General features: G+C 53.1%; 1 protein-coding gene across 1 annotated transcript in view; it reads left to right on the forward strand.

Moving 5' to 3' along the window:
• Positions 1 to 4,384: 4,384 nt before the first annotated feature.
• tmem243b (transmembrane protein 243, mitochondrial b) overlaps positions 4,385 to 15,681 on the forward strand; it is a 32,576-nt gene continuing 21,279 nt past the window's right edge. Inside the window, exon 1 of the mRNA XM_055937167.1 lies at positions 4,385 to 4,529. The gene's annotated coding sequence lies outside the window, so the exon portion shown is untranslated. The remainder of the gene's footprint in view (positions 4,530 to 15,681) is intronic.

Here is a 15,681-nt window from a genome sequence, read left to right on the forward strand (position 1 = left end):
ACACTAACTATGATTCACATATACCAGTACACTAACTATGATTCACACATACCAGTACACTAACTATGATTCACGCATACCAGTACACTAACTATGATTCACTATGATTCACACATACCAGTACACTAACTATGATTCACACATACCAGTACACTAACTATGATTCACACATACCAGTACACTAACTATGATTCACATATACCAGTACACTAACTATGATTCACATATACCAGTACACTCACTATGATTCACTATGATTCACATATACCAGTACACTAACTATGATTCACATATACCAGTACACTCACTATGATTCACTATGATTCACACATACCAGTACACTAACTATGATTCACACATACCAGTACACTAACTATGATTCACACATACCAGTACACTAACTATGATTCACATATACCAGTACACTAACTATGATTCACATATACCAGTACACTAACTATGATTCACACATACCAGTACACTAACTATGATTCACACATACCAGTACACTAACTATGATTCACATATACCAGTACACTAACTATGATTCACATATACCAGTACACTAACTATGATTCACACATACCAGTACACTAACTATGATTCACATATACCAGTACACTAACTATGATTCACATATACCAGTACACTAACTATGATTCACACATACCAGTACACTAACTATGATTCACACATACCAGTACACTAACTATGATTCACACATACCAGTACACTAACTATGATTCACACATACCAGTACACTCACTATGATTCACATACCAGTACACTAACTATGATTCACACATACCAGTACACTCACTATGATTCACATACCAGTACACTAACTATGATTCACTATGATTCACACATACCAGTACACTAACTATGATTCACATACCAGTACTCTAACTATGATTCACACATACCAGTACACTAACTATGATTCACACATACCAGTACACTCACTATGATTCATATACCAGCACACTAACTATGATTCACATATACCAGTACACTAACTATGATTCACACATACCAGTACACTAACTATGATTCACACATACCAGTACACTAACTATGATTCACATATACCAGTACACTAACTATGATTCACATATACCAGTACACTAACTATGATTCACTATGATTCACACATACCAGTACACTAACTATGATTCACACATACCAGTACACTAACTATGATTCACATATACCAGTACACACACTATGATTCACACATACCAGTACACTAACTATGATTCACATATACCAGTACACTAACTATGATTCACATATACCAGTACACTAACTATGATTCACATATACCAGTACACTAACTATGATTCACATATACCAGTACACTAACTGTGATTCACACATACCAGTACACTAACTATGATTCACACATACCAGTACACTAACTATGATTCACTATGATTCACACATACCAGTACACTAACTATGATTCACATATACCAGTACACTAACTATGATTCACATATACCAGTACACTAACTATGATTCACATATACCAGTACACTAACTATGATTCACATATACCAGTACACTAACTATGATTCACATATACCAGTACACTAACTATGATTCACATATACCAGTACACTAACTGTGATTCACACATACCAGTACACTAACTATGATTCACACATACCAGTACACTAACTATGATTCACACATACCAGTACACTAACTATGATTCACATACCAGTACACTAACTATGATTCACATATACCAGTACACTCACTATGATTCACATACCAGTACACTAACTATGATTCACATACCAGTACACTAACTATGATTCACACATACCAGTACACTAACTATGATTCACATACCAGTACACTAACTATGATTCACATATACCAGTACACTAACTATGATTCACTATGATTCACACATACCAGTACACTAACTATGATTCACATATACCAGTACACTAACTATGATTCACATATACCAGTACACTAACTATGATTCACACATACCAGTACACTAACTATGATTCACACATACCAGTACACTAACTATGATTCACATATACCAGTACACTAACTATGATTCACTATGATTCACACATACCAGTACACTAACTATGATTCACATATACCAGTACACTAACTATGATTCACATATACCAGTACACTAACTATGATTCACACATACCAGTACACTAACTATGATTCACATACCAGTACACTAACTATGATTCACATATACCAGTACACTAACTATGATTCACATATACCAGTACACTAACTATGATTCACATATACCAGTACACTAACTATGATTCACATATACCAGTACTCCAACTAAAACATAGAGCTGCTGACATATTCTGCTGCATGACATTCATGGTTATTCTATAAACATACATTTCTATATGAATGTTATGTAAAGTTGCATCCTCCTGGATACTCCTGTGGGGGATATGGGGCCCAGCTCCTGTGGGGGATATGGGGCCCAGCTCCTGTGGGGGATATGGGGCCCAGCTCCTGTGGGGGATATGGGGCCCAGCTCCTGTGGGGGATATGGGGCCCAGCTCCTGTGGGGGATATGGGGCCCAGCTCCTGTGGGGGATATGGGGCCCAGCTCCTGTGGGGGATATGGGGCCCAGCTCCTGTGGGGGATATGGGGCCCAGTTAGAGTGGACTGAGAGCTGAACTGGTATGACAGTTAGCAGGTGGGTAAAACACTACAACTATTGGGTTGTATATGGGTTAAGTATTGTTCCTGATGAATATACGTACAAGTCTACAATGATCATTCATATGATGTGAAGATAACGACTGGACTTTCCAGTGGTGTAAGGTACTTCAGTAAAATTACCTGAAACTACTACTTGAGTAGGTTTTCTGGGTATTTGTACTTTACTATTTATATTTTTCACAACTTTTAATTCACTACATTCCTAAAGAAAATATTGTACTTTTTATTCCATACATTTTCCCTGATAACCCAAAGCACTCTTTACATTTTGAATGCTTAGCAGAACAGGAAAATTGTGAAATTTACGCACTTATCAAGAGAACGCTTGGTCATCCCTACTGCGTATGTTCTGGCGGACTCACTAAACACAAATGCATGTTTTGTAAATGATGTCTGAGTGTTGGAGTGTGGCCCTGGCTATCTGTAATGATGTCTGAGTGTTGGAGTGTGGCCCTGGCTATCTGTAGTGATGTCTGAGTGTTGGAGTGTGGCCCTTGCTATCTGTAATGATGTCTGAGTGTTGGAGTGTGCCCCTGGCTATCTGTAATGATGTTTGAGTGTTGGAGTGTGGCCCCTGGCTATCTGTAATGATGTCTGAGTGTTGTAGTGTTCCCCTGGCTATCTGTAATGATGTCTGAGTGTTGGAGTGTCCTCCTGGCTATCTGTAATGGTGTCTGAGTGTTGGAGTGTGACCCTGGCTATCTGTAATGATGTCTGAGTGTTGGAGTGTGGCCCTGGCTATCTGTAATGATGTCTGAGTGTTGGAGTGTCCTCCTGGCTATCTGTAATGATGTCTGAGTGTTGGAGTGTGGCCCTGGCTATCTGTAATGATGTCTGAGTGTTGGAGTGTGGCCCTGGCTATCTGTAATGATGTCTGAGTGTTGGAGTGTTCCCCTGGCTATCTGTAATGATGTCTGAGTGTTGGAGTGTGGCCCTGGCTATCTGTAATGATGTCTGAGTGTTGGAGTGTGACCCTGGCTATCTGTAATGATGTCTGAGTGTTGGAGTGTGGCCCCTGGCTATCTGTAATGATGTCTGAGTGTTGGAGTGTGGCCCTGGCTATCTGTAATGATGTCTGAGTGTTGGAGTGTGCCCCTGGCTATCTGTAATGATGTCTGAGTGTTGGAGTGTCCTCCTGGCTATCTGTAATGATGTCTGAGTGTTGGAGTGTCCCCCTGGCTATCTGTAATGATGTCTGAGTGTAGGAGTGTCCCTCCTGGCTATCCATACATTTTCAAAACAAGAAAATGCTGCCGTCTGCTTTGCTTAGTATAAGGAATTTTAAATGTTTTATTCTTTTACTTTTGATATTTAAGTATATTTTAGCAATGAAATGTACTTTTGATACATAAGTATATTTAAAACCAAATACTTTTAGACTTTTACTCAAGTAGTATTTTACTGGGTGACTTTCACTCAAGTATGAAAATTGGGTACTTTTTCCACCACTGGGATTTCCACAAACATTTCTGCAGAATGGTGTCCCTAAAAAAGGTTTGCATTAATCTACACTCATCAACTGAATTAAAACAGACCCATTAATGCATGTGAAATAGGTTGATTTAGTACACTGTATTGAATAATGGCAAATCTTTCTTTGCCGAAATGTGTATCGGCGTAGTAACCCATTTAGCCTTTAAGAGCGCTGTCCCGTTCCCTTTAAGCTGGCAGGCTGTAATTTCTGGTTGACCCGATCAGAATCATTTCGCTCCTGGAAGTTTTGGCGACACGGGATAAGTGACAAGTAGTTGACACATATTCATCTGAAACACAACCTCTTATTATGCTCTGACACGTAAGTACATTGAGACAAAGTAGACGTTTGGTTCAACCTTTGTGTTTTGGGGCAGATGATTGGAGCCGTCCTTGTAGTATTATTGTTAGCGGACATGCTATCAATAGCAAACTGCTGTTAATGTTAGATAACCAGCAGGCTTACTGGCTAACTAGCAGTCTTCTATTAAGCTCCTACATATGTTTTGTGAGCTTTGATGTGTGTTTGAAATGAATGTTAAATTCAGATCTGCGAGGTCAGCGCCCAAGATAGCTAAACTAGCTAGCAAGCCTAACGACTACCAGCTGTTAGCCGACTTTTCCAACGAGTGATTTAACTAGTCGGGTTGGTTTCCCGTATCTCCTAGACCGGTTGGTTTCCCGTATCTCCTAGACCGGTTGGTTTCCCGTATCTCCTAGACCGGTTGGTTTCCCGTATCTCCTAGACCGGTTGGTTTCCCGTATCTCCTAGACCGGTTGGTTTCCCGTATCTCCTAGACCGGTTGGTTTCCCGTATCTCCTAGACCGGTTGGTTTCCCGTATCTCCTAGACCGGTTGGTTTCCCGTATCTCCTAGACCGGTTGGTTTCCCGTATCGCCTAGACCGGTTGGTTTCCCGTATCTCCTAGACCGGTTGGTTTCCCGTATGTCCTAACGTCGTGGAGTAGCCAATATGATTTGCAGTTGAATTATTTAACGTTCTTCTTTGATTAGGTTTAACGGCTGTTGGCATCCAATAAATGCTGTATTACTGCTAGCAACTAGACTGGAGTATAACTCCAATATACTTTGCTTGGAAAAACGAAATGAAATAAACCAATACCCTACTATCAATTCAAATAGTATTTGTCACATGTGACAAATAGTATTTGTCACATGCCCTTAACCAACAGTGCAGTTCAAGAAAGAGTTAAGAAAATATTTACTAAATAAACTTAAGTAAAAAAAAAATGATTTTTAATTTTTTAAACGCAACACAATAAAATAACAACAATGAGGCTATATACAGGGGGTACCGGTACCGAGTCAGTGTGTGGGGGTACAGGTTAGTTGAGGTAATTTGGGGGGGGGGGGGGGGGGCAGCAGCAATGTAAATAGTCCGGGTGGCTATTTGATTAATTGTTTAGCAGTCTTATGGCTTGGGGGTAGAAGCTGTTAAGGAGCCTTTTGGACCTAGACTTGGCGCTCCAATACCGCTTGCTGTGTGGTAGCAGAGAGAACAGTCTGACTTGGGTGATTGGAGTCTTTGACCATTTTATGGGCCTTCCTCTGACTCCGCCTGGTATAGAGGTCCTGGATGGCAGGAAGCTTGGCCCCAGTGATGTACTGGGCCTTCCTCTGACTCCGCCTGGTATAGAGGTCCTGGATGGCAGGAAGCTTGGCCCCAGTGATGTACTGGGCCTTCCTCTGACTCCGCCTGGTATAGAGGTCCTGGATGGCAGGAAGCTTGGCCCCAGTGATGTACTGGGCCTTCCTCTGACTCCGCCTGGTATAGAGGTCCTGGATGGCAGGAAGCTTGGCCCCAGTGATGTACTGGGCCTTCCTCTGACTCCGCCTGGTATAGAGGTCCTGGATGGCAGGAAGCTTGGCCCCAGTGATGTACTGGGCCTTCCTCTGACTCCGCCTGGTATAGAGGTCCTGGATGGCAGGAAGCTTGGCCCCAGTGATGTACTGGGCCGTACGCATTACCCTCTGTAGAGCCTTTACGGTCGGATACCGAGCAGTCGCCATACCAGGCGGTGATGTAACAGGTCAGGATGCTCTCAATGGTGCAGCTGTAGAACTTTTTGAGGATCTTGGGATCCATGCCAAATCTTTTCAGTCTCTTAACCTACATTAATTTTAAAACCCACCACCCTACTCCATTATTTAAACCTATCTAGTCTTATCTCAGGCCAACAGCCTGAAAGGACAGGACACCACCACTCAACACACCCTGTAACTCTTCTGACGTCAAATCTCATACACCCAGATACTTCTCTGCAGCTGCCACCACTTCCTCTATGCCATCTCTTCCTCTAGCCCGGCGGTTAGAGCTGACAAGGTAAAAATCTGTCGTTCTGCCCCTGAACAAGGCAGTTAACCCACTGTTCCCCTGAACAAGGCAGTTAACCCGCTGTTCCCCTGAACAAGGCAGTTAACCCGCTGTTCCCCTGAACAAGGCAGTTAACCCGCTGTTCCCCTGAACAAGGCAGTTAACCCGCTGTTCCCCTGAACAAGGCAGTTAACCCGCTGTTCCCCTGAACAAGGCCGTTAACCCTCTGTTCCCCTGAACAAGGCAGTTAACCCGCTGTTCCCCTGAACAAGGCCGTTAACCCGCTGTTCCCCTGAACAAGGCCGTTAACCCGCTGTTCCCCTGAACAAGGCCGTTAACCCGCTGTTCCCCTGAACAAGGCCGTTAACCCGCTGTTCCCCTGAACAAGGCCGTTAACCCGCTGTTCCCCTGAACAAGGCCGTTAACCCGCTGTTCCCCTGAACAAGGCCGTTAACCCGCTGTTCCCCTGAACAAGGCCGTTAACCCGCTGTTCCCCTGAACAAGGCCGTTAACCCGCTGTTCCCCTGAACAAGGCCGTTAACCCGCTGTTCCCCTGAACAAGGCCGTTAACCCGCTGTTCCCCTGAACAAGGCCGTTAACCCGCTGTTCCCCTGAACAAGGCCGTTAACCCGCTGTTCCCCTGAACAAGGCCGTTAACCCGCTGTTCCCCTGAACAAGGCCGTTAACCCGCTGTTCGCCGGTAGGCCGTCATTGTAAATAAGAATGTGTTCTTATAACTGACTTGCCTAGTTAAATAGAGGTTAAAATATATATATTTTTTTTATTTATTTATATATATATATATATATATATATATATATATATATATTAAATAAATAAATAAATAAATAAATAAATAAAATGTTTGTAACTAGCAAGGCCATTTAGACTCCAGTTGGGGGATTGCTGTTGTTTTCAGTGTAGCCGTTCACATGATCCCATGCAGCAGCTCTTAGGGTTAGGATGTATTATGTAGCCCAGGCTGGGATGGAGCTGGAGGCTAGAGAGTTGCAGCTACTTCCCATAATGGACCTCTTGTTCCTGTGGGTTTGGAGCACAAAGCTGCCTCAGGAATTCTGCCTTTTCACACAGAATGTTGTTGCAACAGCAAACAGTCTCTGCTCTCCTAGAATGGTCTTCTGCACCGTGCAGTAACATACTGCTGGGCTAGAGCTGGGGCTAGAGCTGAGCTGGGGCTAGAGCTGAGCTGGGGCTAGAGCTGAGCTGGGGCTAGAGCTGAGCTGGGGCTAGAGCTGAGCTGGGGCTAGAGCTGAGCTGGGGCTAGAGCTAGGCTAGAGCTAGGCTAATGCTGGGCTAGAGCTAGGCTAGAGCTAGGCTAATGCTGGGCTAGAGCTAGAGCTAGGGTAGAGCTAGGCTAGGCTAGAGCTAGGCTAATGCTGGGCTAGAGCTAGGCTAGGCTAGAGCTAGGCTAATGCTGGGCTAGAGCTAGGCTAGAGCTAGGCTAATGCTGGGCTAGAGCTAGGGTAGAGCTAGGGTTGAGCTGGGCTAGAGCCGGGGTTGAGCTGAGCTAGAGCTAGGGTAGAGCTAGGGTTGAGCTGGGCTAGAGCCGGGGTTGAGCTGGGCTAGAGCTAGGGTAGAGCTAGGGTAGAGCTGAGCTAGAGCTAGGGTAGAGCTGGGGTTGAGCTGGGGTAGAGCTGAGCTAGAACTAGGCTAGAGCCAGAGTAGAGTTGAGCTAGGGTAGAGCTGGGCTCGAGCTAGGGTAGAGCTGGGCTCGAGCCGGGCTAGAGCCGGGCTAGAGCCGGGGTAGAGCCGGGGTAGAGCTAGGGGTAGAGCCGGGGTAGGGGTGGAGCCGGGCTAGAGCTGGGGTAGAGCTAGGGCTAGAGCTAGGGGTAGAGCTAGGGGTAGAGCTAGGGGTAGAGCTAGGGGTAGAGCCGGGGTAGAGCCGGGGTAGGGCTGGAGCTGGGCTAGAGCTGGGCTAGAGCTGGGCTAGAGCCGGGCTAGAGCCGGGGTAGAGCTAGGGGTAGAGCTAGGGGTAGAGCCGGGGTAGAGCCGGGGTAGAGCCGGGGTTAGAGCCGGGGTTAGAGCCGGGGTTAGAGCCGGGGTTAGAGCCGGGGTTAGAGCCGGGGTTAGAGCCGGGGTTAGAGCCGGGGTTAGAGCCGGGGTTAGAGCCGGGGTTAGAGCCGGGGTTAGAGCCGGGGTTAGAGCCGGGGTTAGAGCCAGGCTAATGCTGGGCTAGAGCTAGGGTAGAGCTAGGGTAGAGCTGGGCTAGAGCCGGGGTTGAGCTGAGCTAGAGCTAGGGTAGAGCTGGGGTTGAGCTGGGCTAGAGCCGGGGTTGAGCTGGGCTAGAGCCGGGGTTGAGCTGGGCTAGAGCTAGGGTAGAGTTGAGCTAGAGCTAGGGTAGAGTTGAGCTAGAGCTAGGGTAGAGTTGAGCTAGAGCTAGGGTAGAGTTGAGCTAGAGCTAGGGTAGAGTTGAGCTAGAGCTAGGGTAGAGTTGAGCTAGAGCTAGGGTAGAGTTGAGCTAGAGCTGGGGTAGAGTTGAGCTAGAGCTGGGGTAGAGTTGAGCTAGAGCTGGGGTAGAGTTGAGCTAGAGCTGGGGTAGAGTTGAGCTAGAGCTGGGGTAGAGTTGAGCTAGAGCTGGGGTAGAGTTGAGCTAGAGCCGGGGTAGAGTTGAGCTAGAGCCGGGGTAGAGTTGAGCTAGAGCCGGGGTAGAGCCGGGGTTAGAGCCGGGGTTAGAGCCGGGGTTGGAGCCGGGGTTAGAGCCGGGGTTGGAGCCGGGGTTGGAGCCGGGTTAGAGCCGGGGTTAGAGCCGGGGTTAGAGCCGGGGTTAGAGCCGGGGTTAGAGCCGGGGTTAGAGCCGGGGTTAGAGCCGGGGTTAGAGCCGGGGTTAGAGCCGGGGTTAGAGCCGGGGTTAGAGCCGGGGCAGAGCCGGGGTAGAGCCGGGGTAGAGCCGGGCTAGAGCCGGGCTAGAGCTAGGGGTAGAGCCGGGGTAGAGCTGGGGTTAGAGCCGGGGTTGGAGCCGGGGTTGGAGCCGGGTTGGAGCCGGGTTGGAGCCGGGGTTAGAGCCGGGGTTAGAGCCGGGGTTAGAGCCAGGGTAGAGGCTGGGGTAGAGCTGGGGTAGAGCCAGGGTGGAGCTAGGGTAGAGAGGAAACATGACCTTGCTGATTCAACTGACTCCTGGGATTAAAGCATTTCTGAGAACTGAGACAGGAAACATGTGACTGTACGGGAGGGAGGAGAGGATGAAGGGGGGTAAGGAGAGGGATGCAGGAGGAGAAAGGAGAGGGAGGCAGGAGGAGAAAGGAGGAGAGAGATCCAGGAGGAGAAAGGAGAGGGAGGCCCAGTCCCAAGTGGACCTCTAGTACTACACACTATGGACGTGTGGAGTTCTGACGTCTTCTCACAGGTGGAAGCAGACATGAGATCTAACCTTCCTCTGATAGGCTGGGTGGAAGCAGACGTGAGTTCTAACCTTCCTCTGATAGGCTGGGTGGAAGCAGACATGAGTTCTAACCTTCCTCTGAAAGGCTGGGTGGAAGCAGACATGAGTTCTAACCTTCCTCTGATAGGCTGGGTGGAAGCAGACATGAGTTCTAACCTTCCTCTGATAGGCTGGGTGGAAGCAGACATGAGGTATAACCTTCCTCTGATAGGCTGGGTGGAAGCAGACGTGAGTACTAACCTTCCTCTGATAGGCTGGGTGGAAGCAGACATGAGTTCTAACCTTCCTCTGATAGGCTGGGTGGAAGCAGACATGAGATCTAACCTTCCTCTGATAGGCTGGGTGGAAGTTCCACCATATTGCTTAGACCCATTCAATCATCTGGGATCTCCACTAGTGTCTGGGGGGGGGGCAGATATGAGAAGGGGAAGAGAGGGGCTGGGGGCAGAGATGAGAGGGGCTGGGGGCAGAGATGAGAGGGGCTGGGGGCAGAGATGAGAGGGGCTGGGGGCAGAGATGAGAGGGGCTGGGGGCAGAGATGAGAGGGGCTGGGGGCAGAGATGAGAGGGGCTGGGGGCAGAGATGAGAGGGGCTGGGGGCAGAGATGAGAGGGGCTGGGGGCAGAGATGAGAGGGGCTGGGGGCAGAGATGAGAGGGGCTGGGGGCAGAGATGAGAAGGGGAAGAGAGGGGCTGGGGGCAGAGATGAGAAGGGGATGAGAGGGGCTGGGGGCAGAGATGAGAGGGGGAAGAGAGGGGCTGGGGGCAGAGATGAGAAGGGGAAGAGAGGGGCTGGGGGCAGAGATGAGAGGGGGAAGAGAGGGGCTGGGGGCAGAGATGAGAAGGGGGAGAGAGGGGCTGGGGGCAGAGATGAGAAGGGGGAGAGAGGGGCTGGGGGCAGAGATGAGAAGGGGGAGAGAGGGGCTGGGGGCAGAGATGAGAAGGGGGAGAGAGGGGCTGGGGGCAGAGATGAGAAGGGGGAGAGAGGGGCTGGGGGCAGAGATGAGAAGGGGGAGAGAGGGGCTGGGGGCAGAGATGAGAAGGGGGAGAGAGGGGCTGGGGGCAGAGATGAGAAGGGGGAGAGAGGGGCTGGGGGCAGAGATGAGAGGGGGAAGAGAGGGGCTGGGGGCAGAGATGAGAGGGGCTGGGGGCAGAGATGAGAAGGGGAAGAGAGGGGCTGGGGGCAGAGATGAGAAGGGGAAGAGAGGGGCTGGGGGCAGAGATGAGAAGGGGAAGAGAGGGGATGGGGGCAGAGATGAGAGGGGCTGGGGGCAGAGATGAGAGGGGGAAGAGAGGGGCTGGGGGCAGAGATGAGAAGGGGAAGAGAGGGGCTGGGGGCAGAGATGAGAAGGGGAAGAGAGGGGCTGGGGGCAGAGATGAGAAGGGGAAGAGAGGGGCTGGGGTCAGAGATGAGAAGGGGAAGAGAGGGGATGGGGGCAGAGATGAGAAGGGGAAGAGAGGGGCTGGGGGCAGAGATGAGAAGGGGAAGAGAGGGGCTGGGGGCAGAGATGAGAAGGGGAAGAGAGGGCCTGGGGGCAGATATGAGAAGGGGAAGAGAGGGGCTGGGGGCAGAGATGAGAGGGGGAAGAGAGGGGCTGGGGGCAGAGATGAGAGGGGGAAGAGAGGGGCTGGGGGCAGAGATGAGAGGGGCTGGGGGCAGAGATGAGATGAGAGGGGGAAGAGAGGGCCTGGGGGCAGAGATGAGAAGGGGAAGAGAGGGGCTGGGGGCAGAGATGAGAAGGGGAAGAGAGGGGCTGGGGGAAGAGAGGGGCTGGGGGCAGAGATGAGAAGGGGAAGAGAGGGGCTGGGGGCAGAGATGAGAAGGGGAAGAGAGGGGCTGGGGGCAGAGATGAGAGGGGCTGGGGGCAGAGATGAGAAGGGGAAGAGAGGGGCTGGGGGCAGAGATGAGAAGGGGAAGAGAGGGGCTGGGGGCAGAGATGAGAGGGGCTGGGGGCAGAGATGAGAGGGGCTGGGGGCAGAGATGAGAGGGGCTGGGGGCAGAGATGAGAGGGGCTGGGGGCAGAGATGAGAAGGGGAAGAGAGGGGCTGGGGGCAGAGATGAGAGGGGGAAGAGAGGGGCTGGGGGCAGAGATGAGAAGGGGAAGAGAGGGGATGGGGGCAGAGATGAGAGGGGGAAGAGAGGGGCTGGGGGCAGAGATGAGAGGGGGAAGAGAGGGGCTGGGGGCAGAGATGAGAAGGGGAAGAGAGGGCCTGGGGGCAGAGATGAGAAGGGGAAGAGAGGGCCTGGGGGCAGATATGAGAAGGGGAAGAGAGGGGCTGGGGGCAGAGATGAGAGGGGCTGGGGGCAGAGATGAGAAGGGGAAGAGAGGGGCTGGGGGCAGAGATGAGAGGGGGAAGAGAGGGGCTGGGGGCAGAGATGAGAAGGGGAAGAGAGGGGATGGGGGCAGAGATGAGAAGGGGAAGAGAGGGGCTGGGGGCAGAGATGAGAGGGGGAAGAGAGGGGCTGGGGGCAGAGATGAGAAGGGGAAGAGAGGGGCTGGGGGCAGAGATGAGAAGGGGAAGAGAGGGGCTGGGGGCAGAGATGAGAGGGGGAAGAGAGGGGCTGGGGGCAGAGATGAGAAGGGGAAGAGAGGGGCTGGGGGCAGAGATGAGAAGGGGAAGAGAGGGGCTGGGGGCAGAGATGAGAAGGGGAAGAGAGGGGCTGGGGGCAGAGATGAGAGGGGGAAGAGAGGGGCTGGGGGCAGAGATGAGAAGGGGAAGAGAGGGGCTGGGGGCAGAGATGAGAAGGGGAAGAGAGGGGCTGGGGGCAGAGATGAGAAGGGGAAGAGAGGGGCTGGGGGCAGATATGAGAAGGGGAAGAGAGGGGCTGGGGGCAGAGATGAGAGGGGGAAGAGAGGGGCTGGGGGCAGAGATGAGAGGGGGAAGAGAGGGGCTGGGGGCAGAGATGAGAGGGGGAAGAGAGGGGCTGGGGGCAGAGATGAGAGGGGGAAGAGAGGGGCTGGGGGCAGAGATGAGAGGGGGAAGAGAGGGGCTGGGGGCAGAGATGAGAGGGGGAAGAGAGGGGCTGGGGGCAGAGATGAGATGAGAGGGGGAAGAGAGGGCCTGGGGGCAGAGATGAGATGAGAGGGGGAAGAGAGGGCCTGGGGGCAGAGATGAGAAGGGGAAGAGAGGGGCTGGGGGCAGAGATGAGAAGGGGAAGAGAGGGGCTGGGGGCAGAGATGAGAAGGGGAAGAGAGGGGCTGGGGGCAGAGATGAGAGGGGCTGGGGGCAGAGATGAGAAGGGGAAGAGAGGGCCTGGGGGCAGAGATGAGAAGGGGAAGAGAGGGGCTGGGGGCAGAGATGAGAGGGGCTGGGGGCAGAGATGAGAGGGGCTGGGGGCAGAGATGAGAGGGGCTGGGGGCAGAGATGAGAGGGGCTGGGGGCAGAGATGAGAGGGGCTGGGGGCAGAGATGAGAGGGGCTGGGGGCAGAGATGAGAGGGGCTGGGGGCAGAGATGAGAGGGGCTGGGGGCAGAGATGAGAGGGGCTGGGGGCAGAGATGAGAGGGGCTGGGGGCAGAGATGAGAAGGGGAAGAGAGGGGCTGGGGGCAGAGATGAGAAGGGGAAGAGAGGGCCTGGGGGCAGAGATGAGAGGGGCTGGGGGCAGAGATGAGAGGGGCTGGGGGCAGAGATGAGAGGGGCTGGGGGCAGAGATGAGAGGGGCTGGGGGCAGAGATGAGAGGGGCTGGGGGCAGAGATGAGAGGGGCTGGGGGCAGAGATGAGAGGGGCTGGGGGCAGAGATGAGAAGGGGAAGAGAGGGGCTGGGGGCAGAGATGAGAAGGGGAAGAGAGGGGCTGGGGGCAGAGATGAGAGGGGCTGGGGGCAGAGATGAGAAGGGGAAGAGAGGGGCTGGGGGCAGAGATGAGAGGGGCTGGGGGCAGAGATGAGAAGGGGAAGAGAGGGGCTGGGGGCAGAGATGAGAAGGGGAAGAGAGGGGCTGGGGGCAGAGATGAGAAGGGGAAGAGAGGGGCTGGGGGCAGAGATGAGAAGGGGAAGAGAGGGGCTGGGGGCAGAGATGAGAGGGGGAAGAGAGGGGATGGGGGCAGAGATGAGAAGGGGAAGAGAGGGGCTGGGGGCAGAGATGAGAAGGGGAAGAGAGGGGCTGGGGGCAGAGATGAGAGGGGCTGGGGGCAGAGATGAGAGGGGCTGGGGGCAGAGATGAGAAGGGGAAGAGAGGGCCTGGGGGCAGAGATGAGAAGGGGAAGAGAGGGGCTGGGGGCAGAGATGAGAGGGGCTGGGGGCAGAGATGAGAGGGGCTGGGGGCAGAGATGAGAGGGGCTGGGGGCAGAGATGAGAGGGGCTGGGGGCAGAGATGAGAGGGGCTGGGGGCAGAGATGAGAAGGGGAAGAGAGGGGCTGGGGGCAGAGATGAGAAGGGGAAGAGAGGGGATGGGGGCAGAGATGAGAAGGGGAAGAGAGGGGCTGGGGGCAGAGATGAGAAGGGGAAGAGAGGGGCTGGGGGCAGAGATGAGAAGGGGAAGAGAGGGGCTGGGGGCAGAGATGAGAAGGGGGAAGAGAGGGGCTGGGGGCAGAGATGAGAAGGGGAAGAGAGGGGCTGGGGGCAGAGATGAGGGGGAAGAGAGGGGCTGGGGGCAGAGATGAGAGGGGCTGGGGGCAGAGATGAGAAGGGGAAGAGAGGGGCTGGGGGCAGAGATGAGAAGGGGAAGAGAGGGGCTGGGGGCAGAGATGAGAAGGGGAAGAGAGGGGATGGGGGCAGAGATGAGAAGGGGAAGAGAGGGGCTGGGGGCAGAGATGAGAAGGGGAAGAGAGGGGCTGGGGGCAGAGATGAGAGGGGGAAGAGAGGGGCTGGGGGCAGAGATGAGAAGGGGAAGAGAGGGGCTGGGGGCAGAGATGAGAAGGGGAAGAGAGGGGCTGGGGGCAGAGATGAGAAGGGGAAGAGAGGGGCTGGGGGCAGAGATGAAGGGGGAGAGAGGGGCTGGGGGCAGAGATGAGAAGGGGAAGATAGGGGCTGGGGGCAGAGATGAGAGGGGGAAGAGAGGGGCTGGGGGCAGAGATGAGATGAGAGGGGGAAGAGAGGGGCTGGGGGCAGAGATGAGAGGGGCTGGGGGCAGAGATGAGAAGGGCTGGGGGCAGAGATGAGAAGGGGAAGAGAGGGGCTGGGGGCAGAGATGAGAGGGGCTGGGGGCAGAGATGAGAAGGGCTGGGGGCAGAGATGAGAAGGGGAAGAGAGGGGCTGGGGGCAGAGATGAGAGGGGCTGGGGGCAGAGATGAGAAGGGGAAGAGAGGGGCTGGGGGCAGAGATGAGAGGGGCTGGGGGCAGAGATGAGAAGGGCTGGGGGCAGAGATGAGAGGGGCTGGGGGCAGAGATGAGAGGGGCTGGGGGCAGAGATGAGAGGGGCTGGGGGCAGAGATGAGAGGGGCTGGGGGCAGAGATGAGAGGGGCTGGGGGCAGAGATGAGAGGGGCTGGGGGCAGAGATGAGAGGGGCTGGGGGCAGAGATGAGAGGGGCTGGGGGCAGAGATGAGAGGGGCTGGGGGCAGAGATGAGAGGGGCTGGGGGCAGAGATGAGAAGGGGCTGGGGGCAGAGATGAGAAGGGGAAGAGAGGGGCTGGGGGCAGAGATGAGAAGGGGAAGAGAGGGGCTGGGGGCAGAGATGAGAGGGGGAAGAGAGGGGCTGGGGGCAGAGATGAGAAGGGGAAGAGAGGGGCTGGGGGCAGAGATGAGAAGGGGAAGAGAGGGGCTGGGGGCAGAGATGAGAAGGGGAAGAGAGGGGCTGGGGGCA

Source organism: Salvelinus fontinalis, chromosome 11, assembly GCF_029448725.1.
Source record: "Salvelinus fontinalis isolate EN_2023a chromosome 11, ASM2944872v1, whole genome shotgun sequence".
Classification (NCBI taxonomy): Eukaryota; Metazoa; Chordata; class Actinopteri; order Salmoniformes; family Salmonidae; genus Salvelinus; species Salvelinus fontinalis.